Source organism: Globicephala melas, chromosome 5, assembly GCF_963455315.2.
Source record: "Globicephala melas chromosome 5, mGloMel1.2, whole genome shotgun sequence".
Taxonomy (NCBI): domain Eukaryota; kingdom Metazoa; phylum Chordata; class Mammalia; order Artiodactyla; family Delphinidae; genus Globicephala; species Globicephala melas.
This window is the reverse complement of record NC_083318.1, coordinates 63,941,343-63,969,284: the sequence shown is the minus strand read 5'-3', so window position 1 is coordinate 63,969,284 and position 27,942 is coordinate 63,941,343. Positions and strand designations below refer to the sequence as shown.

General features: G+C 37.7%; 1 protein-coding gene across 1 annotated transcript in view; it reads right to left on the bottom strand.

Annotated features, from left to right (window-relative positions):
* Nucleotides 1-27,942, bottom strand: part of UBE2K (ubiquitin conjugating enzyme E2 K) — an 80,742-nt gene that overhangs the window by 40,039 nt on the left and 12,761 nt on the right. The window lies entirely within an intron of this gene.

The window sequence follows — 27,942 nt, the reverse complement described above, 5'->3', positions numbered from 1 at the left end:
AACAGAAAATTCAAGATCATTAAAAACTATTTAGGCTATAAGCTCTCACTTAAATTTCTAGATGTTTAGGTTAACTGAAATACTACACCATCAACCAGGATGATGAAAGCTCTAAGTGTCTAATTAATATCGCTTTCCACAATAATTCCTAAAGCGTAAATGCCTCAACAGAATCTTCTAATGCCTTCCTCAAACTGTTTTTCTGCTTAGTTTACTTCAATGGCAATTACTTACTTCTCAAAACAGATTTTTATATTTATCTACAGCTAATTATTTTGTACTTTACACTTCTCAAAGTACTGTCATATCAATATTATCACTTCAATCTCTCAATAACCTTTAACAATCCCTTCTCATAGTAAACAGTGATCATGATTCAGGAAACCTTCCAGTGGGATTCACTTTAACGCTCCCAAGTACCTGCCTGCAAATGGGCTCTCCGCTTACATTATGTAACCTACCCCAGTATCTTACTGGTCTATTCACCAAACACAATGATCCTCCCCTTTTCTCAATTTTTTAAAACATAAATCCTTAATATACAAAGCTCTCCTTTCATTTTTTGGTTAGGATTTTTATATTTATCTACATCTACTTATTTTGTACTTTACACTTTATACCTAAGTGACACATGTACTCTTATGAAAGAAAGCCCGACAAGATTTCAAAAGTAAATTTTTGCTTTTGAACCCACCTTCTTAAACTTGCTTACTGGATGAAACAGTGTAGGAATTATTGTTTTAAGGTCCCTGACTTCCTCCCCTCACCCCCAGGAGAAGATACCATCATTTTCACTTTCTCTGTACTAAACAGTTTAGTACCGAACGTTAAGTACAGAAAAAATACATAATTTAAAACTCAAATTTTAAAGATTTAATGACTCCTAATTTATCTTATCTTTTAATAAGAACATAGGATTAAAAAACTTACTTTATGCATTTTAACTAGTACTGGTTTATTTCATAACCTTTTTCTACATTTGGGATTAAAGTATTTCATATTTTTCTGAAGATAATTTTACCCCCAAATTAAATTTAATTATAAATATGCATAACGGGGAACTTCTTCCTGTGCCCTAAAAAAATCATTATCATCCTTGGTATTTTCAGAAGAGGATGAAATGTACAATTTTAGTAATGGTAAAATACTTTTTCCAGTAAGCACAGGAATTAATGTTTAAATGAAAATCATAGGCACCAGACGTTCGTTCACCGACCAATTTAAGAAACCAAAAGTGTAACTTACAGACATCTATTTTTCTCCCCTACGATTTCTAAGGGAAACAAGAGTAACCGAATCTTGCAAATCGTGAATGCTTTCAAAGTTCTCTATAAGGTTCCCACAATATCCCCTTCCCCAAAAGAAGTAAATAATCCTAAAATGGCAGGATACTAAAGGACACTTACTACACTGAAGTTTGGGGAAGGGTAGAAAGAAGTAACAAATTAGAAAAGCTGCCTTCTAGATTGTCCCCAACTGTTTGTTTAGTAAAATGCTAAGTAAACAAATATTAATAAACAAATATTACCTCTGTCCTCATTCCCCCAAAATTGTAATTCAGAGAAAAGTGAGTCTTTTTTTCACTCTAGGGAAAGAACACTATTCGTGTATGAAAAATTTACTAAACAACTCAAGAAAATACAATCACCATGATGAATCCCATTATAAAGTATTCTGTGTTCTAGGGTAGGGTTTTTATCCACAGATAACCAAAGATAAAAAGAAAATGGAAAGTTAAAGACAGATTTTTCACAGCTTAATTTTTCTATCACGCAACAATTATCATTTATTACATCCATACTTTAATTCAAACATCCAGTATTTCCACAATCCAAAACTCCAACCCCACTGCCCACACAAAATAACTTAAAATCCCACTTTAAGACTCAAGAACTGAAAGGGGAAAAAATGGAAAACAGCAAAATGACAGACAGTATTTTAAAAAATCATGGCCTTGGAAGTCAGACAGATGTGAGGTGATTGCCAGTTCCGCCACTTATTTGTGATGTTAATTCAGGTAAGTCACCATCTAACTCTCAATTTTATTATTGTAAAATGAGAATACACCTCAGAATTAAATGAAAATTTCCTGGATAGAAGTAGCATAGTTACCCTTCTCCTAACACTATTAATTACAAAAACCTTTGATTTCAAAGCCCTATTTTATAAAATTTATTTCACAGGTCTGTTTCCAAACTAAGAATGGAAACTGTAATTTCTAAAAATAAACAAAATAATGTGTTTTCGATTTTAATGACTGCAACAACCAGGGAGGCTGAGGCTTTCGGATGAAACCTTGAATTGTTTTATCACTATACTATTTTTTCTAAGAACTGTTGGAAAGTTGCTTTACTATATTTTCTTCTCCCAACTTATCTGAACACACAGTGGGACCTCTGGTAGTCTTGATTTTTCTTACGTTTCCTCGTGGCTCTAATGCATTTCCAACACATAAAAGGAAAAGAGATGAACAAAAGCTACAGCTCCTAGTAAACAATTTTTTATTAAATATTTTATTAAGATATAACATGCATAAAGTATGCCAAACAGTACATAACACTGAAGTTAATTTGGAAGTGGTAGATAAACGAACATTACTGCTAATAAGCAACAGTGCAAAATTTAAAGCAATTCTAGTAGATTCTCAAGGCCAAGTCTCTTGATGAACTGACATAATCATCATCACAAAATTCTTTCAAATAATTCCTGGGATCTACTACATGCCAGAAAGCAATCTCAACTGTCAGTGAAACAACTAAGTGACAAAACTAAGTCCCTACCCACTTGGAGCTTACATTCTCCTGGGAAAAACTAAAAATTGATAGATTTTATTGAGAAAGCACTAAGTATAAGCTACTGTTGTTTAACCTGTTTAAAACGTACTACCTATGTGACCTTGAGCAAGTTAACTAACCACTCCATACCTCAGTTTCATCCTCAGTCAATTGGGAATTATAATAGTACCTACCACATACAGTTCATGGGGGAATTTAATGAATACAATATTAATGCCTACCAAATAGTAAATGCTGAATGTATAGTAGCCATTTAACACTTCAATATGTTGACTTTTGATAATGATGTTGGAGCAGAAAACTTCTAAATAAAGCAAATATTATACTTTAAAGGAATAATTTATCACTTTAGCCTCTCCTATTTATTCTGGAAAAAGTTTTCTAAAATATAATTTAAATCCAAATTTCAGATAAGCAAATATAATTATAAATGACTCCTAAAGTTATAGATAATTCTCATATGCTATTAAAAAAACTATTAATTTGTTTCCTAGTCAAATCACTACTACCAAAATTCAGGAACACTGCTCATTATTATCATGTAAATAAATGTGAAGTTCAATTCTTCCTCATTTGTTGGAAATGAGGCTTTTTTAACACTTGCCATTACTTTCTCATAATTTAACATAAATGACTTATGTTTCCCCTACTATTCTAGGGCTCAAGAAGAAACATTTCCACCTCCTAAGCAGTTAAAAACCTGAAACTTGGGACATTCACATTTCCAATGCAGGGCTGACATGGAAACTAAGAGACTAGAAGAAAAATGTGAAACTGAGGCCATGGGGACACATTTGTGGTCCTTACTAAAAACCAAATTCTAGACCAGTGCTATCCAATAGAAATATAACATAAGCCACAAATGTACTTTATTTTTTTCCAGTTATTCATAAGTGATTGTATTTTTTTTAATTGAAATATAGTTGATTTACAATGTTGTGTTAGCTTCTGGTATACAGCAAAGTGATTCAGTTATACTTATATACGCTTTTTTTAAAAAATGGTAATTATATGACCATTTCTCTTTCTCTTTTCTTTTTTTTTTAAAATTTATTTATTTATTTTTGCTGTGTTGGGTCTTTGCTTCTGTGCGAGGGCTTTCTCTAGTTGTGGCAAGCGGGGGCCACTCTTCATCTCGGTGCGCGGGCCTCTCACTATCGTGGCCTCTCCTGTTGCGGAGCACAGGCTCCAGACGCGCAGGCTCAGTAGTTGTGGCTCACGGGCCTAGCTGCTCCGCGGCATGTGGGATCCTCCCAGACCAGGGCTCGAACCCGTGTCCCATGCATTAGCAGGCAGATTCTCATCTGCTGCACCACCAGGGAAGCCCATATATATGCTTTTTTAAAAAATATTTATTTAGTTATTTGGCTGCGTCGGGTCTTAGTTGCAGCACTCCGGATCTTTAGTTCAGCATGTGTGATCTAGCTCCCTAACCAGGGATCAAACCCAGGGCCCCTGCATTGGGAGTGTACAGTCTTAGCCACTGGACCACCACAGAATCCCCCATATATATTCTTTTTCATATTCTGTTCCATTATGATTTATTACAGGATATTTAATACAGTTTCCTGTGCTAAACAGTACGACGTTGTTATCTATTTTATACATAGCAGTTTGTATCTGCTAATCCCAAACTCTCAATTTATCCCTTCCACACCCCCTTCCCCTTTAGTAACCATAAGTTTGTTTTCTATGTAAGTCTGTTTCTATTTTGTAAATAAGTTCATTTGCATCTTTTTTTGGGGGGCGGGGGGCATGCAACTTGCGGGATCTTAGTTCCCCAACCAGGGCTTGAACCCGGGCCACCTCAGTGAAGGCACTGAGTCCTAACCACTGGACCTCCAGGGAACTCCCCATTTGTATCATTTCTTTAGGTTCCACATATAAGTGATATGATATTTGTCTTTCTCTGACGTACTTCACTTAGTATAATCTCTAGGTCCATCCATGTTGCTGCAAATGGAATTATTTCATTCTTTATATGGCGGACTAGTATTCCATCGTGTGTGTATATGTATATGTATATACACATCTTTTTTATCCATTCATCTGTTGATGAACATTAAGGTTGCTCCCATGTCTTGGCTATTGTAAATAGTGCTGCTATGAACACTGGGGTGCATGTATCTTTCTGTATTATAGTTTTATCTGGATATACGCCCAGGAGTGGGATTGCTGGATCGTATGGCAACTCTAGTTTTTTAAGGAACCTCCGTACTATTTTCCATAGTAGCTGCACCAATTTACAGTCCCACCAATAACATAGGAGGGTTCCCTTTCCTCCACACCCTCTCCAGCATTTAAAATTTGTAGATTTTTTAATGATGGCCATTCTGACTGGTATGAAGTGATACTTCATTGTAGTTTTGATGTGCACTTCTCTAATAATTAATGACGTTGAGCATTGTTTCATGTGCCCGCTGGTCATCTGTATGTTTTCGTTAGAGAAATGTCTATTTAGGTTTCCTGTCCATTTTTTGATTGGGTTGTTTGGTTTTTTTGTTATTGAGCTGTATGAGCCGTTTGTATATTTTGGAAATTAAGCCCTTGTTGGTCATAGCATTTGCAAATATCTTCTCCCAGTCCACAGGTTGTCTTTTCGTTTTGTTCATGGTTTCCTTTGCTATGCAAAAGCTTTTAAGTTTGGTTAGGTCCCATTTGTTTATTTTTGCTTTTAATTCTATTGCCTTGGGAGACTGACCTAGGAAAACACTGGTACAATTTATGCCAGAGAACGTTTTGCCTATGTTTTCTTCTAGGAGTTTTATGGTGTCATGTCTTATATTTTAAGTCTTTAAGCCATTTGGAGTTTATTTTTGTGTATGGTGTGAGGGAGTGTTTTACAAATGTATTTTTAAATTTTTCTAGTAATCACATTAAAAAGAGTAAAAGGAAACAGGAGAAATTAATTTTAATATTTACCTCCAATATATTAAAAATTATTTTAATATGTAATTAAAATTTCTGAGATACTTCACATTTTATAATACTAAGTCTTCAAGATTCAGTGTCTAACTTACAATTACAGCACCTGCAATTTGGAATGGCCACACTTTAAGTGTTCTAAAGGCACATGTGATAGGCAGATCCACAGAAACAGAAAGTAAAATATCGGTTTCTCAGGGAGGAGGGGAAAATAGGAAGGATCTGTTAATCAGGGATTCTTTTTGGGGTGACAAGAATGTTCTGGAATTATATACTTGTAATAACTGCACAACCTTGTGAATATACTAAAAACCACTGACTAATACACTTTTTAAAAGAGTAATTTTGGGGCTTCCCTGGTGGCACAGTGGTTGACCTTGTGAATATACTAAAAACCACTGACTAATACACTTTTTAAAAGAGTAATTTTGGGGTTTCCCTGGTGGCACCTGACGATGCAGGGGACGCGGGTTCGTGCCCCGGTCCGGGAGGATCCCACATGCCATGGAGCAGCTGGGCCCGTGAGCCATGGCTGCTGAGCATGCGTGTCCGGAGCCTGTGCTCCGTAACAGGAGAGGCCACAACAGTGAGAGGCCCGCATACCGCAAAAAAAAAAAAAAGAATAATTTTTTTTAAACTTGAAGGAAAAGAAAAAATCACACATAGCTAGTGGGTACAGTACTGGACAGTGTAGCGCCAAAGAACCAGGAAATAATAGCCTCTCCAATTACAGAAACAGTGTGCCATTAAAATTTTACTTTCTGGACTTTTGTCATCACACTTCACACAATCTAGAATACAGAATAATTACAGTTCTGAACCTACTAATTCCATGAATATTTATTAAGTACCCACCATTTGCAAGGCAAATAGGTACTGGTGGTAAAATCATCAACCAGAAATGTTCTCTAACCTACCTTATCCCCATAAATAGAGTTTTCATTCTAAGGTATTAAGCAACAAATTATATAATTTTTAAATGAAGGATAGGATATCATGAATCATGATTAAGAAGAGGATTCCCTCAGGAAATCACCTTTAAACGATTTAACTTAGGCAATGACAGCATTTCAGGCAGAAAGTTCATCCTATGCAAAGTAGAGGCGAGGAAGGACTTGGCATGTTTAGAAATTGAAAAGCCACCAATGTGACTAGAATACACAGAATAAAAGAGCAGAAATGAGGGAGGGAAAGTAGGCAGGAGCCAGATTATGCAGGGTCATGAAGAACAATAAGAAAAAAAAGTTGTGACAAGACAAACAGATTTGGGTCTTTTAAAACATCCTGGCTGCAGTGGGAGGGAAATGCCTGGAGGGAGATTAAAGCAGATACAGAGAAGAAGGTTAGGAATCCAGTGAGAGTGATTAGAAAGTACACTGAGATGAAGAGAAGCAGATGAATTAAGACTGGCAGGAGATAAAATTTATAGAACTTAGTTATTATATACTAAAACTGTATGATCTTAAGGAGGGAACAAGGATCACTCTTACGGTTTTGATTTTCCACTGGGTGGATGGTAAAACAATAACTAAGATAAGGAAACGGGAAATTGAGGGGTCAGAGTTTGGGGAAGAGGGAAAATCAAAAATTCAGCTTTGGACATGTTGAAAAAAGATATTTACGAAAATCCAAAAGGCCAAGTAGACAATTGAAAACTCAGGTCTAGAGTTCAGGAGTGAGCTTGGCTGAAGATATGGTGAACAAGAGGAAAATCCAGGATACTCTGTTATCACTGGCACCAAAGAAAGAAAAATGTTTCAAAGAGAAGAGCAGTTAGGGCTTCCCTGGTGGTGCAGTGGTTAAGAATCCGCCTGCCAGTGCAGGGGACACGGGATCGAGCCCTGATCCGGGAAGATCCCACCTGCCACAGAGCAACTAAGCCCGTGCACCACAACTACTGAGCCTGCACTCTAGAGCCCACAAGCCACAACTACTGAGCCCACACACCACAACTACTGAAGCCCGCACACCACAACTACTGAGCCCGCACACCACAACTACTGAAGCCTGCGCGCCTAGAGCCATTGCTCCACAACAAGAGAAGCCACCGCAATAAGAAGCCCGCGCATCGCAACGAAGAGCAGCCCCTGCTTGCCACAACTTGAGAAAGCCTGCACGCAGCAACGAAGACCCAACGCAGCCAAAAGTAAATAATTTAGAAAAAAAAAAAAAGCAGAGTAGTTAATGTTGCTGAGAGATTAATAACTAATACACCATATAAGCTGTATCCTAACTGACTTATATGTAATAATTCATTTAACCCTCACAACTTTATGTGTTTACCAATAAGGAAACTAAGACACAAAGAGATCACACACAGCTAATAATCAGAAAAGCCTGGTTCTAAAGATGATGCAGGAGCCAAGGCATATACATTCTATTTCACCAACTCTTAAGATACCATCAATTATAGGATGCCCCAGTGTCTGCCCAGTAAGAAATACATACCACCATTTACACTATGACACAATATTTACCATTTAGAATTTTTATTTTACACTTAACTCAAAGAGACTTTAGACTTTACATATATTACTATTAAGACTGCACAAAGAAAAAATAAGCAAAAATTATCTTCTTCACAGTGAAAGCCCTGAATGTGCACACACACAAACTTCCGAAAACACATACAAGAAATTGGCAATGGTGGATCTCTGAGGGTAGGAAAACGAAGAACTATGGATCTGAGGTAAATGGGAGACCATGGTGCTGTTTGAAAATTATTTTAAACACATACACGTGTAACTTTCGCTCTGACTGAAACACTTTAAAAAGGCTGAGCAGCTGGGAGGTCTTTGCAAAGTGAAAAGATAAAAACACCCACTATTATTAACTGGATAGTCATGAATGGTGAGGAAATGGAGAGCATGATTAGAGAGAACTCCAAATGTTGGCTATAAAGGGGGAAGTGAGAAACAAAGCAGTAGTTTGGACGAAGAAAGAGGGCAGAAGGTGGGGTTTCTTTATAACATAGCCATTCAACAGTATGTTTAAATGCTCATGACACAGCTATGGTAGAGTTAGACGTTAAAAGTAAGGATGGCAGATAATGTAATGAAGAAGATGGAATGGGGTAGAATGGGTGAAATCCGAAATGAGAAGAATAAATGACTGTCCAAACTGAAAATCAACTACTCTTCTTAGATCCATCAGAGACTTGAAGTCACAGGGTCAACCACAGCCCCCATAACTGGAGAGACAAATGGGCAGAAAAAGACAAACCAGAACAAAAGCTCACAAGCATCTCTGCTTGAACCACTACCAGAGTATGAAAACCTAAATTGTAATTGACATTGCTGGAGGCACAGTGGGGATAAATTTGAGAGTGAAAAACTCCAGGGGGCCCTACCACTTTTGTGAATTTTCACCTCCAGGATTCCTACAAGGTTTTCACAGTGAAGATCAGAGAAAAATCCCCTCATGCTTCTGGCAAGGGAAGGGAGAAAGTAGCCATTTCTTTTATTTAGAAATAAGCCCAGAGTATTTGATTCTTCTTAACAAAGCCTGCCCGCAAGCGAAACTATTTCACCAGAGCATAACATCAATTGGGGTTTTAACAGATCTAACCAACCTGAGGGAGGGGCAATACCCTCCAGCCCCCTCTAGCCTGACACCTATAGCTACTGCAAATTGTAAACACAGCCTAAACCCTAGCTAGATAAACATAAAAGGTAACACTAAAGACCTACTTGTATAGTTCCTTTTCTAGTACATTATGTCTGGCTTTCAAGAAAAAAATTACAAGGCATACTAAAAGACAAAAAACACAGTTTAAAGAGGCAGAGTAAGCATCAGAACCAGACTCAGATATGGCAGAAATGTTGGAATTAGACTGGAAATTTAAAACTATGACTAATATGCTAAGTGCTGTAACAGAAAGAGTTGACAACATCCAAAACACATGGGTAATGTAAGCAGAGAGATGGACTCTCTAAGAAAGAATCAGAAGGAAATGCTAGAAATGAAAAAGATTGTAACAGAAAAAAAAAAAATGCTTTTGATGGACTCATTAGTACATAAATGTGGAGAAAGAATCAGTGAGCTAGAAGAAGTGTCAATAGAAACTTCCAAAACTGAAATGCAAAGGAAAAACACATGAAAAAGACAACAGAATATCCAAAAGGTGTAACATATGAGTAATGGGAATACCAGAAGGAGAAGAAAACAAGAAATATTTGAAGCAATAACTAAGAATTTCCCTAAATTAATGACAGATACCAAATCACAGATCCAGGAAGCTCAGAGTTCAAACCAAAATCTATACCTAAGCATACCATATTCAAACTGAAGAAAATCAGAACAAAGAAAACATCTTGAAAGAAGCCAGAGGAAAAAAAACACCTTGCCTATACAGGAGCAATGATAAGAGTTACATTAGACTTCTCTTCGGATTCATGGAAGCTAGAGGAGAATAGAGTGATACATTTAAAATGTTAAAAAAAAAAAAGCCCCACCAACCTAGATTTCTATATCCAATGGAATTATCCCTCAGAAATCAACAATAAAGACTTTTCAGATAAACAAAAATTAAGGGACTCTATTGCCAGCAGACCTGCCTTGCAAGAAATGTTAAAAGAAATTCTTTAGAAAGAAGGATAATGATATCGATCAGACACTTTGAATGTATTTAAAGCAAGCAACAGCATTAGGAAAGGAATAAATGAAGATGAAATAAAATATGCACTACCCATGAAGTAATGTAGTATTATCTGGAAGAGCATTTTTTGGGGGGGGTTGTGCTACACAGCTTGCAAGATCTTAGTTCCCCAACCAGGGATCGAACCCAGGCCCCCCGTCAGTGGAAGTGCAGAGTCCTAACCACTGGACCACCAGGGAATTCCTAGAAGAGCATTTTTAAGTAAGTGTGTATGGTAATTCAAGGGTAAAGTTTTTTTTTTTTTTAAAGCACAACTGCTACGCTAAGAGAAGAAAAAAACTAAAACTAGAATCATATAAAATGATCAATTAAAAACAAGATAAGGCAGAAAAGAGTGAAAGACAAAAAAAGAACAAGGGCAATAAACAGAAAACCATTTAAAAATATGGTAGGCATTAATCCAGCTATCAATTATGATCTTACATGTCAATGGTCTAAATAATTAAAATACACTGTTGAAGTAGATAAAAAACGGATTCAACTTCATGTTGTCTATAAAAAATCACTTTAAATACAACACCAAAAACACAGGCAACAAAAGTAAAAATAAAACAGACTACATCAAAATGAAAAACTTCTGTGTATCAAAGCATACAATCAACAGAGTGAAAAGGTAACCTATGGAATAGGAGAAAATATTTGCAAATCATATAAATGACAAGTGGTTAATATCCAAAATATATAGAGCTCTTAAACTCAACAACAAAAAACAAACAATCTAATTTAAAAATGGCAAAGTGGGACTTCCCTGGTGGTCCACTGGTTAAGAATCTGTCTTGCAATTCAGGGAACGCCAGTTCGATCCCTGGTCAAGGAACTAAGATCCCACATGCTGCAGGGCAACTAAGCCCACATGCCACAACTAAACAGCCTGCATGCCGCAACTACATAGCCTATGCACACTGGAGCCCACGTGCCACAACTAGAGAAAAGTTGCAACTAAGACCACAACGAAGAGCCCGTGCACCCCAACTAAGACCCGACGCAGCCAATAAATAAATAATGAATGAATGAATATTTTAAAAAATAAATAATAGGGAAACCATTAAAAAAAAATTTAATGGCAAAGTACTTGAATAGACATTTCTCCACAAGATATACAAATGGCCATCAAGTGCATAAAAAGATGCTCAATTCACTATGCAACTATTATTAGGAAAATGCAAATCGAAACCACAATGAGATACCACCTCGCATCCATTAAGATGGCCACTATCAAAAACACTGGAAATAACAAGTGTTGGCAAGGATGTGAAGAAACTGGAACTCTGTGCACTACTGGTGGGAATATAAAATGGTGTGGCCACAATGGAAAACAATATAATTCATCAAAAAATTGAAAACACACACACACACACACACCCAAAAAAAAAAAAGATAAAAAGGAAAACAGAATTACCATGTGATCCAGCAATTCCACTTCTGGGTACATACTCAAAAGAACTGCAGCAGGGTCTCAAATAAGATAATCTGCACACTCATGTTCGTGATTATTCAAAAAAGCCAAAAGGTGGAAGAACCCAAGTGCTTACTGGCAGATGAATAAATAAACAAAATGTGGTGTATACAATGGATTATTCAGCCTTAAAAAGGAAGGAAATCTGACACGTTACAACATGGATGCACCTTGAGGACATTATGCTAAGTAAAATAAGTCAGTCACAAAAAGATACTTTATGATTCTACTTACAGAGTCAGAAAGTAAAATGGTAGTTACCAGGAGCTGGGGGTAGAGGGAAAAGGGAGTTATTGTTCACTGGGTATAGACTTTCAGTTTTGCAAGATGAATACACTCTGGAGAGTGGATTCACGGCAACGTGAATGGTTAAGATGGTGACTTTTCTGTGTATTTTACAACATCACAATTTTGAAAAAAAAAGTAAAGGGACGGAGAAAAAAACACTAATCCAAAGAAAGTTGTAGTGGGGATTTCCCTGGTGGTCCAGTGGTAAAGAATCTGCCTTCCAATGCAGGGGATGTGGTTCGATCCCTGGTCGGGGAACTAAGATGCCACACGCCATGGGGCAACTAAGCCTGGGCGCTGCAAGTACTGAGCCCACGCTTTCTGGAGCCCACTCACCACAACTAGAGAGAAGCCCGTGTGCCACAATAAAGAGCCCATGAGCTGCAACGTTTGATCCCACATGCCGCAACAAAGATCCCGTGTGCCACAACTAAGACCCAATGCAGCCAAATAAATAAATAATTTTTTAAAAAAAAAAGAAAATGGTAGTCATTTTAATTTCAGACAAAGCAGATTTCACAGCAAGGAAAATTACCAGGAATAAAGAGGGACATGATGTAATGATAAACAGGTCAATTATCCAAGAAGACATTAAAAATACTTAAACTGGGGACTTCCCTGAGGACTTCAATGGGGAACTAAGATCCCGCAAGCCGCTCGGCATGGCCAAAAACACAAAACAAAAACAACAAAAAACTTAAACTGTATAAGCATAACAACAGAGTTTCAAAATACATAAGGCAAAAGCAATAGAACTACAAAGAGAGTTAGATGAGTCCAGTATTACAGCAAAAGACTAAAACACTCCTCTGCCAGTATTTGACAGATCCACAGGCAGAAAGACAGTAAGGACACAGCTGAACTAATTAGCACCAACAATCAAACTGGATCTAATTGATAACCATAGACTATTTCATCCAACAGCAAGATACACATTCTTCTCAAGGTCACACAGAATATTTACCAGGTAAACCATATTTGGGGCCACAAAACACACCTTACAAATTCAGAAGAACAGAAATCATACAAAGCATGCTTTCAGACCACAATGGAGTTAAACTAGAAATCAATTAACAGAAAGATAGCAGGAAAACCTCAAAATACTAAACAACACAGTTCTAAATAACACATGAGTGAAATAAGACATATTAAGAGAAATTTTTTAACATTTCCAACTTTGAAAACAAAAGTACAACTTAACAGAATTTGTGGGATTTCATGAAGTATAGTGCTTAGAGCAAAATTCACACCGAATGCATGTATTAGAAAAGAAGAAAAAACCAATAATCTAAGATTCTACCTTACGGAACTAGAAAAAGAAAAAATTAAATACAAAGGAAGCAAAAGAAAAATTAATTTAAAGATTAGAGCAGAGGGACTTCCCTGGGGCACAGGTTCAATCCCTGGTTGGGGAACTAAGATCCCACATGCCGCACAGTGCGGCCTAAAAAAATAAAAATAAAAATTAGAGCAGAAATCAATGAAATTGAAAACACAAAGGAAAATCAACCAAACCAAAAGCTGGTCCTTTGAAACAATCAAGTATATTGATGGGCCTCTAGACAGGTTAACAACAACAACAAAAAAGAGCCAAGACACAAATTACTAAATATCAGAAATGAAAGAGGCCATCTCTACTAATCCCACAGACAAAGGAATAAAAGAGTACTGCGAATGATTATGCTCACAAATTTGATAACCTAGATGTAGTGGACTGATTCTCTGAAAGACACACTCCGTCAAAACAAAAACAAATAGATACTCTGAATAAGGACTGTATTTATTAAGGAAGTTGAATAATTAATAACTTTCCAAAACAAAAAGCACCAGCCCCAGATGGTGTCAAAGATGAATTCTACCAAACATTTATGGAAGAAATTCCCTACAATCTCTTTCACAGAATAGTTGCAAAATACTTCCTAATTCTTTCTGTGAGGCCAGCATTACCCTAATACTAAAAGGAGACAAACACAGATGAAAGGAAAACTACAGACCAATATCTCTCATGAACAGGGATGCAAAAATCGTCAACAAAATATTAGCAAATTGATTCCAATAACATATAAAAATTATACACCACAATCAACTGGGATTTTTTTTTTAACATCTTTATTGGAGTATAATTGCTTTACAATGTTGTGTTAGTTTCTGCTGTATAACAAAGTGAATCAGCTATATGTATACATATATCCCCACCAAGTGGGATTTAATCCCAGGTATATACAAGGCTGGTTCAACATTCAAAAATAGAATTAGTGTAATCCAACCAATCAACAGGCTAAAAAACAAAAACCACATGATCATATCAAAAGGTGCAGGAAAACCATGTGATGAAATCTAACACTCATTCACAATAAAAACTCTCCGTAAGTCAGGAATAGAGTGAAACTCTCTCAACTTGATAAAGAATATCTGCAAAAAAGCTACAACGAACATCATACTAATTGGTGAGAAACTCAACACTTTCCCAGTAAGATCGGGTACAATGTGAGGATATCCCCTCTTGCCACTCCTTTTCAACATCATACTTGAAGTTCAAGCCAATGTAATAAAACAAGAAAAGGAAATAAAAGGTGTACATATTGGGAAGGAAAAAATAAAACTGTCTTTGTTTGAAATAATCATCTCTGTAGAAAATCTGAAAGAACAGAGTAATTCCTAGAACAACTAAGTGATGATACAAAGGTTGCAGGATACACGGTTAACATACAAAAGTCAACTGCCGTCCTACATACCAGGAGTAAACAAGCAGAATTTGAAATTAAAAACATAATACCGGGGCTTCCCTGGTGGCGCAGTGGTTGAGAGTCCACCTGCCAATGCAGGGGACACGGGATCGTGCCCCCGTCCAGGAAGATCCCGCATGCTGCGGAGCGGCTGGGCCCATGAGCCATGGTCGCTGAGCCTGTGCATCCAGAGCCTGTGCTCTGCAACGGGAGAGGCCACAACAGTGAGAGGCCCGCATACCTCAAAAATAATAATAATAATAATAAAAACATAATACCACTTACATTAACATCAGAAATTAAAAAAAGAAAAAAGAAAAAAATACGTATAAATCTAACAAAATATGTGCAAAACCTATATGAGGAAAACTACAAAACCCTGATGAATGATATCAAAGAAGAACCAAAAAAATAAAGGACACTACCCAATTTCAATACTTACTATAAAGTTACAGACCTCAAGACAATGTAATATTGGCCAAAGATTTAACAAATAAGTCAATGCAATAGAATAGACAGCCCAGAAAGAGACCCACATAAATACAGTCAACTGATCTTTAAAAAAAACAGCAAAGGCAATACAATGGAGCAAAGACAGTCTTTTCAACAACAGTGCTGAAACAATAAGATATACACATGCAGGAAATTCCCTGGTGGCCTAATGGTGAGGATTTCAGCTTTTGCTGCCATGGCCTGGGTTCAATCGCTGGTGTAAGAACTGAGATCCCGCAAAAAACAACAACAACAACAAAAAAACCACACCCTAGGCACAGACCTTACACCATTCACAAAAATTAACTCAAAATGGATCACAAACATAAATATAATATATAAAAGTATAAAGCATGGGTATGACTATGATTTTTTAAGATACAACACCAAAGGAACAATTCATGAAAGAAATAACTGATAAGTAGGACTTCATTAAAATAAAAAACTGTTCTGCAAAAGACAATGTCAAGAGAGCGAAGACAAGCCACAGACTGAGAGACAATACCTGCAAAAGAAATATCCGATAAAGGACTGTTATCCAAAATACACAAAAAACTCTTAAACTTCAACAATAAGATAACAACCTAATTTAAAGATGGGCCAAAGTGGGCTTCCCTGGTGGCGCAGTGGTTGAGAGTCCGCCTGCCGATGTGGGGGACACGGGTTCGTGCCCCGGTCCGGGAGGATCCCACATGACGTGGAGCGGCTGGGGGCGTGAGCCATAGCCGCTGAGCCTGCGCGTCCGGAGGCTGTGCTCCACAATGGGAGAGGCCACAACAGTGAGAGGCCCGCGTACCGCAAAATAAAAATAAAAATAAATTTATGCATTCTACAACTATTATCAAAAAGAGAATAAATAACAAGTGTTGGTAAGGACGTGGGAAAAGGGAACCTTTGTGCACTGTTGGTGGGAATATAAATTGGCCGCAGCCACTATGGAAAACAGTATGGAGGTTCCTCAAAAGATTTAAAAAAAAAAAAAAATGGATCAAAGGGACTTCCCTGGTGGTGCAGTGGTTAAGAATCCACCTACCAATGCAGGGGACATGGGTTCGAGCCCTGGTCCGGGAAGATCCCACATTCCACGGAGCAACTATGCCCGTGCGTCACAACTACCGAGCCTGCGCTCTAGAGCCCTCAAGCCACAACTACTGAAACCCACACACCTAGAGCCCATGCTCCACAACAAGAGAAGCCACCACAATGAGAAGCCCGCGCACCTGAACGAAAAGTAGCCCCTGCTCACCGCAACTAGAGAAAAGCCTGCACACAGCAACAAAGCCCCAACACAGCCAAAATAAATAAATAAATTTATTTTTTTTTAAAAAAAGGCCAAAGACCCAAACAGACACCTCACCAAAGAAGACACACAGATGGCAAATAAGCATATGAAAAGACACCCTAGTCAAGTCATGGGGAAATGCAAATTAAAGTGAGATACTGCTACACACCTATTAGAATGGCACAAATCCAGCACACTGACAAGAGCAAATGCTGACAAGGTTGTGGAGCAACAGGCACTCTCATTCATTACTAGTGGGAATAGAAAATTATACAGCCACTGTGGAAGACAGTTTGGCAGTTTCTTAAAAAACTAAACATACTCTTACCATATGATCCAGCAATCACACTCCTTGGTAATTACCAAAGGGACGTGAAAAGTTATGTCCACACAAAGACCTGCACACAGATGTTTATAGCAGCTTTATTCATGATTGCCAAAACGTGGAAGCCAACAAGATGTCGTTTAACAGGAGAATGGATAAACAAGCTGTTACATCCAATGAAATATTATACAGCAATAAAAATAATTATCAAGCCATGAAGAGACATGGAGAAAACTTAAATACACATTATCAAGTGAAACAAGCAAATCTGAAAAGGCTATATATTACACAATCCCAACTCTATAACGTTCTGGAAAAGCAAAACTATGGAGACAGTTAAAAAATCAGTGGTTGTCAGTGTTTTGAGAGAGGGAAGGATGAACAGGCAGAGCACAGAGGATTTTTAGGGCAGTGAAAATACTCTGTACAATACTATAATGATAAATACATGTCATTAGACATTTGTCCAAACTCACAGAATAAACAATACCAAGAGTGAACCCTAAGGTAAACTATGGACTTTGGGTGATTATGACATATCAATGTAGATTCAACCACTGTAAAAGATATGTATGTTGGTGGGGGATGCTGATAATGGGGAAGGCTATGCATGTGTGGGGGCAGGAGGTATACGGGAAATCTCTGTACGTTCCTCTCAATTTTGCTGTGAACGTGACAGCTATTTTTCTTTTCTAAGTCTTCAAGTTAAAAAAATGAGTACTAAACATTCAAGTGTTCACGATATGTAAAGAAAAAAATAGAACAGAAAGTATTTATTCTATGATTACCAACTACACAAATTTGCAGAATAAAAACTAAAAAGACTGTAAAAATGAAAAACAGCCTTTGCATGTTTCTGAGACAACTGGAGAAATCTGAATATGGACTTTATTACATGATATCGACATGTTTTGGTTAATCTGTTAGATGTAATAATGGTACTTCTGTGTAAGAATATATTTTTAAAGATATTAATACATGCTGAGAATATCAAAGACATTTATATGTGAAGCTATAGAGACAAGATAACCTAGATATGCTTTAAAATTCCCGAATAAAGAAAAGGCAAGATGAAAATTATCCTTGGGCCACTAAAGTATTTCCTAGACCTGGAGGATCCAAAATTCTTTGTCAATCAATTACCATATCCACAGACACAACAGAGGCTTAAAATAAAAAGTTTGAGAGACAAAAATATTAGAATATTAACTGTTAAATAATATTAATATATCTAAATAACTAGAAATTTAATTAGTTCATGGAAATGAAAGGCATTCTGTCAAAGTTGAAAGTTGTTTGTTAAAGTTTATGCAAATAAAAATGAAGATAAACATAAAATGGAAGCACAAAGTTACGAATTCCAACAATAAATTTACACGTTGCTGAACTCTTCAAATGTGTCACCATGTATCTTAAAATCAAAATCCAGGGCTTCCCTGGTGGCACAGTGGTTGAGAGTCTGCCTGCTGATGCAGGGGACACGAGTTAGTGCCCCAGTCTGGGAGGATCCCATGTGCCGCAGAGCGGCTGGGCCCGTGAGCCATGGCCGCTGAGCCTGCGGGACCGGAGCCTGTGCTCCGCAACGGGAGAGGCCACAACAGTGAGAGGCCCGCGTACCGCAAAAAAAACAAAAACAAAAATACTCAAGTAATTTGTTCAGAAATATCATAATAAAACACTACAAAATAAAAACTTATTTTAAATTTTTATCAGTTAATGGCATTCTCTTGTCAAAATCTAAAGGACTATATAAAACTCTCTTACCAACTAATCAGGTGTCAGAAGGCTGTTCTTAGATCTCTTTGTTCAAAAGTCTTGTGATACTGCACAAGCTTTCCTTTACAACATCTATCATCACACAGAGCTAAAATAACTTTTAGTGTGTCTGTACTCTTGTTTGTATTTATGAAAGTTCATAAACTTGTAGACAAAAAATACTGCTTGCAGTATCCGTAAACAAAGTATGTTGCAGCCATCTAGCATTCAGCCACTGCACTCAGTCCTGACAGTGTACCCTTAGGGGACTCAGGATGGAAAAAAGCAGGATACATACAGGCCCTAAATAGTTAAGGTGCATATCAAAGGAACGATTTCAATGAGTCCAAACTCTCCCATCTTCCCATACATAGAAAAGTGTTAAATTCATTACCCTGAGATGTCTGGTTTTCTTTAATTAATGGTAATCTTTTGATGTTCCGACTACCTGGTTTTTGTTGCAAAACTCCTGTAAGTCCTGGCTCCTCCCTTACCTCTTTGGGCCAGTTCCTCAGAGCAATATGAGAGGCTATCTTCCAGGCTTAAGTCCTTGGAAAACCCGCCAAACAAAATGTAATTCTCAACTTCTAGGCTGTGTATTTTTTTTCAGTCGACAAACTAGAAGTTCCTATGTTTTCTGAATATGTAGATGCATAGAAAAAATTATTAAAGGTTCCTTCTGAAAGACAGGATTAGGATTGAGGGAAGGAAGGAAGGAAAGGGTGGATGGGTAACTAAAACTTTTACTCTGTATATTTCTGTTAATTGAAAAATTTTAACAGTGAGACTCTGTACCCTTAAGTAATTTAAAACAACTTTTCTTTTAACCTTCCAAACTCCTATGTCACCTAAGAAAATTTAAGAAGGAATTTTAAAGGGTTCAAACTACTGACAGCAAAAAGGAAAAAAAAAACTAAACAACTGAACCAAACAAAAAGGAAGAAAAACGATGGAACCAGTGACTCAATGAAATAAAATAAAATAAAACCAAAAAGTCATGGGCTCAACTGATAAAATACAGAATAAGTAAACTAAAGGCAGGAAAGAGAAAGGAAACTAAAAAACGAGATAAACCGGGACTTCCCTTGTAGTCCAGTGGTAAAGAATCCACCTTCCAATGCAGGGGACGTGGGTTTGATCCCTGGTTGGGGAACCAAGATCCCACATGCCGTGGAGAAACTAAGCCCACGTATCACAACTACTGCGCCTGCACACCCTGGAGCCTGTGCACCACAACTAGAGAGAAGCCCAAGTGCCATAACAAATGCCACAATGAAGACCGGATGCAGCCAAAAAAAAAAAAAAGGTAGAAATAAATAAAATTTTTAAAAACCTTTAAAAAATGAGATAAACCAAAAAAAAGAGAGATAAACCATATCCTGTGTTTACTACACATTAAAAACAGATCATAAATAATAAGTGAAATGTAATATATTAAATAAGAGATTTTTTTTTGATGTGGACCGTTTTTAAAGTCTTTATTGTATTTGTTATAATACTGCTTCTGTTTTATGTTTTGGTTTTTTGGCCATAAGGCATGTGGGATCTTACCTCCCCCGATCAGGGATTGAACCCACACCCCCCTGCATTGGAATGCGAAGTCTTAACCACTGGACCGCCCGGGAAGTCCCAAGAGATTTTTTTTTTAATACCGAAACTGACAAAAATTTAGCAACCACTCTCTAAAAAGCCACCTGGTTCTCAAACATACATTCCACTTTACAAAACATGATCCCACACTGTTTCAAAACAATGAAAGGGACAGAATGATTACAAACACGTTTTATAGGACAAACAATGGCTTTGATCCCCCAAACTCAGCCAGCACAATTCTGAACAAACACAGGTTAGTCTCACTAAAAAGATACACAATTCTCAACAAAATCTTGGTTAACATACCATAACAAACTTAAGTACTATTCACTATGACCAAGAGGGGTTTATTCCAAGAATTCAAGAATACAATTCCATGAAAAATTTTATCAAAAAGGTATTTGGAAATGCCTTTATTTGACAAATACAGATGTTAAAGTAACAAAGGATATATATCTAAAACTGAGGCAAAACTATGTTTTCCTTAAAAAAAGGGATAAGAATATTTGCCATCACTGCTACTACTTATAGTAATCCTTCCATCTAAACACAAACTCTTTTATAAAATCAAACATAGACAAATTTATTTTGCATAAACTTTTTTTTTTTTTTTTGGCGGTACGCGGGCCTCTCACTGTTGCGGCCTCTCCCGTTGTGGAGCACAGGCTCCGGACGCACAGGCCCAGCGGCCATGGATCACGGGCCCAGCCGCTCCGCGGCACGCGGGATCCTCCCGGACCGGGGCACGAACCCGTGTCCCCTGCATCGGCAGACGGACTCTCAACCACTGCGCCCCAGGGAAGCCCCCATAAGCGTATTTTAACCACAATAATTTCAAACAGAAACCAATCTCAAATTACTTTCACAGCTATGACTTGATGTCCCCTGCCTCCAGAACTGTGAGAAAATGAATTTCTGTTTATGCCACCCAGTCTATGGTAATTTGCTGTGGCAGCATGGGCTAAGACATCCACACATTGATTAAAAAATGAGAAAAGGGGACTTCTCTGGTGGCGAAGTGGTTAAGAATCTGCCTGCCAGTGCAGGGGACATGGGTTCAATCCCTGGTCCGGGAAGATCCCACATGCCGCAGAGCAGTTACATCCGTGCGCCACAACTACTGAGCCTGCACTCTAGAGCCCACAACTACTGAAGCCCACGTGCTGCAACTACTGAAGCCCTTGTGCTGCAACTACTGAAGCCCGCACGCCTAGAGCCTGTGCTCTGCAACAAGAGAAGCCACCGCAATGAGAAGCGCCGCTCGCCACGAGAGAAAGCCCACATGCAGCAACGAAGACCCAATGCAGCCAAAAATAATAAATTAAAAAATTTTAAAAAAAGAGAAAGAGGAAAATCATTTGTTGCCATAGGAGGTGACTATTAAACCAAATCTACACTCTGATAATAAGCAATTTTCATCCCAGTTAATGATGGAAAGCTCTTCTTTCTAGAAGAATTCTAGCTAGGTAAATATGAAGTTGACAATTAGGAAAATCAATGGATGATGATCCTTTTCAGGTGAAAGGATACTAAAGAGTAAGATATTTGCAAAGGACCAAAGCATTAACTTCAGTTTACTTGCGAACTGCAAAAGGAATAAAACGTACCTTCACAAAGAGATCTTGTGGCTCTCACCTTAATCAAGTGATTACACAATTGACCCGACATCACGAACAGTGAGAAAACCTGATATTACACATATATTAACATAATTCAATATGAAGTACTGACATTACACTTGGAGTCTTGCCAAAAATGTTTAACCTGATAATCCAGTCAAACCTTTATACCTGAACTCCCAGTTTGTAAGAAATACAAATTAAAGCATCACCATGAGGAAATCTCCAGGATTAAAAATGGAGGTGTGTGCAGGAGAACCATCATAAATTTTAAAAGACTAAAAACTACATTCAGGGAATCCCCTGGCTAAGACTCAGCGCTTTCACTGCCATTACCAGGGTTCAATCCCTGGCTGAGGAACCAAATCCCGCAAGCCAAAAAAAAATCCCCAAACAAACAAACAAAAAAACTACATTCATATGCAATGTGTAAACCTTAAGCGGATCCTTCAAAACAAAAATCCAAAAAACTATAAAAGACATTTTTTTAAGTAACATGGGAGATATGGGAAAATATGAATATTAGATACTAAGGAATTAACAATTTTCTTACGTAGAATAATGATACTCTGGTTATATAAAAGAATGCTATTTAGAGGAGATGCATGCTCAGCTTTTGGTAATGAATTATCTTCATAACAGCAGCATTAACAATTGTTGAATCTAGGCAGTGATGACAGAAGCATACGTTCTTTCAACTCTTCCACTTGAAAATTTTCTTAATAAAAAGTTAAATGAATTATTTGTTTTATTTTTTCTGCCACTTACTTGCCCATAGAATGTGTATTTCATAGAACTTGCTCAAGTTCACTGGATAAACTAGGGCTTGGTCAAATGTTTATCTAAATAAACAATGTTTTTCAAAAAAAAAAAGTTAAATAAACAGATAAAATGGAACAGTTAATTTTTCTATCTGACTTTTAAAAAAAGGTTGTATTAATGGTGAGAATATGATGAAATGGGCTGCCTCATACAGTGCCAGTGCTAGAGCAATTTACACCCAACTTTCTAGAAAACACCTTGGTCATAAGTTCAGATACTATGACCTAGTAATTTTCTTCCAGTAATCTATCTTAGGGAAATAAACTCAGATTAAAAAGTATTATGGGGGCTTCCCTGGTGGCGCAGTGGTTGAGAGTCCGCCTGCCGATGCAGGGGACACGGGTTCGAGCCCCGGTCCGGGAAGATCCCACATGCTGCGGAGCGGCTGGGCCCGTGAGCCATGGCCGCTGAGCCTGCGCGTCCGGAGCCTGTGCTCCACAACGGGAGAGGCCACAACAGTAAGAGGCCCACGTACCGCAAAAAAAAAAAAAGTATTATGGGACGTCCCTGGTGGCGCAGCGGGTTAAGAATCCGCCTGCCAATGCATGGGACACAGGTTCAATCCCTCGTCTGGGAAGATCTCACATGCCGCGGAGCAACTAAGCCTGTGCGCCACAACTACTGGGCCTGCGCTCTAGAGCCCGCGAACCACAACTACTGAAGCCCGTGCGCCTAGAGCCAGTGCTCCACAACAAGAGAAGCCACAACAAGAGAAGCCACCGCAATGAGAAGCCCGCGCACCGCAATGAAGAGTAGCCCTCGCTCGCCGCAACTAGAGAAAGCCCGTGCACAGCAACGAAGACCCAATGCAGCCAAAAATAAATAAATTTATTTTAAAAAAAAGTATTATGTAAAGATATGCCTTTCAGCAGGAAAGGCTATAACAAGAAAAAATAGAAACAACTTATAAATATTTGACAAAAGAATGGTTTAGTCAGGCACTACTAAATATTAATATATAAATACTATTTAATTCTAATACTCAAGTTAAACACTAAATATTTAAAAAGAATATTTAATGCCCTGAAGAAAACACAAGATATATTAAGAGGGAAAAAGATATAAAACAGTATACATACAAAGATCTTGATTTGATTAAAAGGATGTTTATATCAACAGCTTATCTGTGGTTGATGAGAGACTTGCCTAATTTGTCATCTTTGTACATTTCTTCTCAATTCTCATACAAGAGCAAGGAAACAGGATTAAGAATGCCTGTGTTCCCGACAAATACTAACAGACTGTAAGCTCTTATCCCCATAATCATACTCTTGATTTTGTCGTTACCTAAACCTGCACCTTCTCCGAAATCCACTTCAAGTTTCTCAGATTCCCAACCTCCGTGGATCAAATAAATTCACTTTGGTACTCCAAACCCAGCTATTAGCTGGCTTCATCAAAACAGAACCACTCTCCCTGACTCTCCCTCATTATCAGTCACCTTTAAGGTCCTCACTTCCTGCTTAGCCAGTTTAGATTCCTTGGGCATTCATTATAATCACTCCCTTGCAAATACTCTTGACAACCTTGATACCTTTCTTCCTGCAGTGTACTCATATGGCAAAGCCCTAATGCTAATTAAACTCATTCTCCAATAAACTAAAAAAAAAATTTAAAAAAACTTCCTGTGTCTGCCCCAAGCAGCACTGCTGGGGGAGGGAGCAGGGAACAACCACCATTAAGTGGTCTGATGTTCAAGTGAAAACCACAAATCCCAAATAGAAACTTAACATTGCCCTAAGTGTCTCTGCTCCTATTAAAGATTAATCCTTCCACTTATGTTAGGAACACCACCCCCTGTTCTTCTCAAGGACTTTGCACCTTCAGTTACTTCTCTCTCTAGCATAATCAATTTCTCCCATCCATCAACATACAATCATACTCTAATATCTACTAGAAATTTTTTTTTAAAGATCTCTGAAGCCATGGTCTTCTCCAGCTCCCCCTCTTCTCTCCTTCCCTGTAAAAGCAAAACTCCTTTAAAAAGTTGACCATAGTTGCCAGTTCCTCATCTCATTCCTCTTAACAATCCACCCCAGTAACACATGCACACCATTCCAATGAAAATATTCCAGTCAAGGTCACAATGATCACACTGCAAATTCAACAGTCATTTCTCCCATTTAAGCAGCATGACAAAGTTGACCACCTTCTTCTTGGAACTCTGTCTTCTCTTGGCTTCAATGACACCATGCTCTCCTTTGTTGGTTCTCGTCAATTCAACTTCAACATGTGCTACGGAACCAGGACAAAAACCAGATTTTGTCCTAGACCCCTCCTTTTCTAACCAAATTCTCCTAGAGTTAAGTTACCCAGTCTAAGCATCAAATTATACCATCTATGTATCTATGATGCCAAATCTCTCTTCAGATCTAACCTCCAGACGCACATAACAACTGCTTAAATTCTTATCCTCCCCACCTCCAGTGTGCTCTTCCCACTCCTCAACTCAGAAATTAGCACCACCATCCATCTAGTTGCAAAGACAAAAATCTAGGTGTTTTTCCAGCTTCTTCATTATTTCTCTACACCATCAGCAAGCTCTGGTGACTCCACTCTTAAAACATAACCCAAACACTTCTCTTAAGCCTCCTCTATTCCACCCTAACCCCAAGCTACAATCATCTCTTGCCTAGGCTACCTAGAAAGGTTTCCCGAGTTCATTCCTGCCTCCTATCCCCAACCCCACATGGGAAGTGCCTAACAAATTTCCTTCTCCTTCCTTACTAACAAAACCCTCATTTTAATTGGGGAGCAATGTGCTCAGCTAATAAACATTTCCTAGCCTACCTTAAACCAAGAAGTGTTTATGACACTGTGGTGAATAAAAAAATAAAAAGGTTACTGAATGGAACCTCAGATATCTCTTTTAAAGGGAGTGAACTCAGCTGGCGGTGCCTGGTGCCTTTCCCTTTTTACAATTCAGATAGGCTGCCTGGTCCTCTGATAGCCATTCTGAGAGTTTAGGGACAAGGGTCAAACTCCTAAGAATAGTAACCTGAAAGTTAGAAGTAGATTATTAACACTATAAAGCCCCTAACCAAACAACTTTGGGATACTTCCCCTCCAGACTTTTCCTATTTATTTCAATCACTACTACTGTTTCTTTTGTTACATCCAGCAAAACTCAACCTTTAAGTAGTAAACGTTTCCTCACTATCTTCAGGGTCAATTCATTCCCCACAGCAGCCAAAGTGATCTTTTAAAAACACGAATTCTGTCGTTTGCTTTAAATCCTCAAATGGCTTGTGTGTGATCTGGCTCACACCTACATCTCCAACTTCATCTTGCACCATTCTCCTCCCTCACCCACAATACTCCAGCCACAACAACCTCCTTTTGGTTGCTTACACACAGCAAATTCATTCCCACTTTAGAGCTTTTACACTAACAGTTTCCTCTGATCTGGACTGTTCTTCCCCAGTGACGTGCTTTTATCATTCAGATCTCAATTTAAGTTTACAATTCTAGGATAAGCCTTTTCTGAACACCCAATCAAAAACAACCAATTAATTTCATCTGGACAATATTATTATACAGCTCTGCACTGCATTTATTACTTATTTGTCTGTCTTCCCTTATCCCACTCATTACTATATCCCCAACACATATCATGGTGCCTACCATAGAGAGAGCCCTCAAATATCTGTTAAAGAGCTCTTGGTACTGATAATACAAAGATGGATGAGCCATGATGCCTACCCTTGAGAAGCTTGGAGTCTAATGGGAAAAACAACTTCAAATGATTAAAAATTACAGATTTCGGTTTAAAGTCCCATGGGAATTGTATTCAATGCTCCCCACCCCAAAAAACTCTAAATATGTATATATATGTACATAAATAGATAAAAAGAAAGGAAAACCAAAATTAAGATGTATCTCTGTATATGTGAAATATTTCATAGACAAACATTTTTTAAAGAAAAGAATTATCTCTGGGAGTGAGATTACCGATAATTTTTACTTTATAATATAGTTCCCGGTATTTTTCAAAGTTTAATAAGTTTCTTACTTTTATATTCACAGAATTTTGACTATTTATTTAAAAGAGAAAAGCAATTAAATGGTTTACATTCTTGACTATATAATTATTAGCTTTCTATGTGCATGTAAGAGTTGATCATCCTAATATATGACTAAGTTAATTCCAATTTATCCTCCCAAGTATTAGTTTAAGGGTTATTCCCAAGGAACTCTTTCCCTGAGTTTAGGTTACCTCACCCTCACAGTTCTCCTTACTTAAACTCAACAAACATAACTAGCTGTTCAATGTCTCACCATCTTACTGGACCATAATTTACTCCATAACAGCATGGACCATGTCTAGCTTATTAACAAACACTGGTGGCATTCAATAAATATTTGTTGAATAAATGAAGAAAAATGTAGAGTTAACTAAAGAGTTTAAACTAAACCATAGGATACAGATGATGTCATATATAATACTAAATAGATGCCCCCTGAGATCTTCAAAGGGGAAAACTACAAAATAAAGCAAAAAAGATTCTTTCCCACCATCTTATTTCCCCAGTTTTGGGCTTGGACAGTACACCATCCCAATTCAGGACCTGACTACATTATCAACAGAAACCCAACTTCACTGGCGGCCACCTTTATCAACATATTCAATTCTTCCTAGTACCAGAAGCAGGATGAAAGGTATTACTTTCATAGTGCTTGGGGATTAGCTCCCTGGAGCTTAAGAAATACTGAACCTCATTCAGGAAAACAAATGCCTCCTGCTCACCAGGCAATGTGCTAAGCAATGGAGGATGGAAAAATCAGTAAGACAGGTCTATGTCCTCAATGACACACATTCACAGTTCCATCAGACAGATGGAGATAAAGCACGTAAGTAAACACCTAAGGATATAATCAAAGTATGACCAAGCCAAGAGACGTTAAAAAAAGTCTGACATATATAACCTTCTAAAATCTCATCTAGCAATACACACTAAATTCTTGCACATTTGTACCAGCAAGAAACTGGAAATAACCAAATATCCAATGCACAGATGCATAAACTGCAGTATATTCTATACATATATTTTAAAAATAAAGGAACTAGTACAGAATGATTTAAGAAAAATGAAGCACAAAGTGTTTTATATCACTGCTGAAAAGCAATAGTATCAGACAACCCACAACTAAGTACACCAATCCCAAATAGGATGGTTCACATGAAACAAAGAAACCTAAAAGTAAAG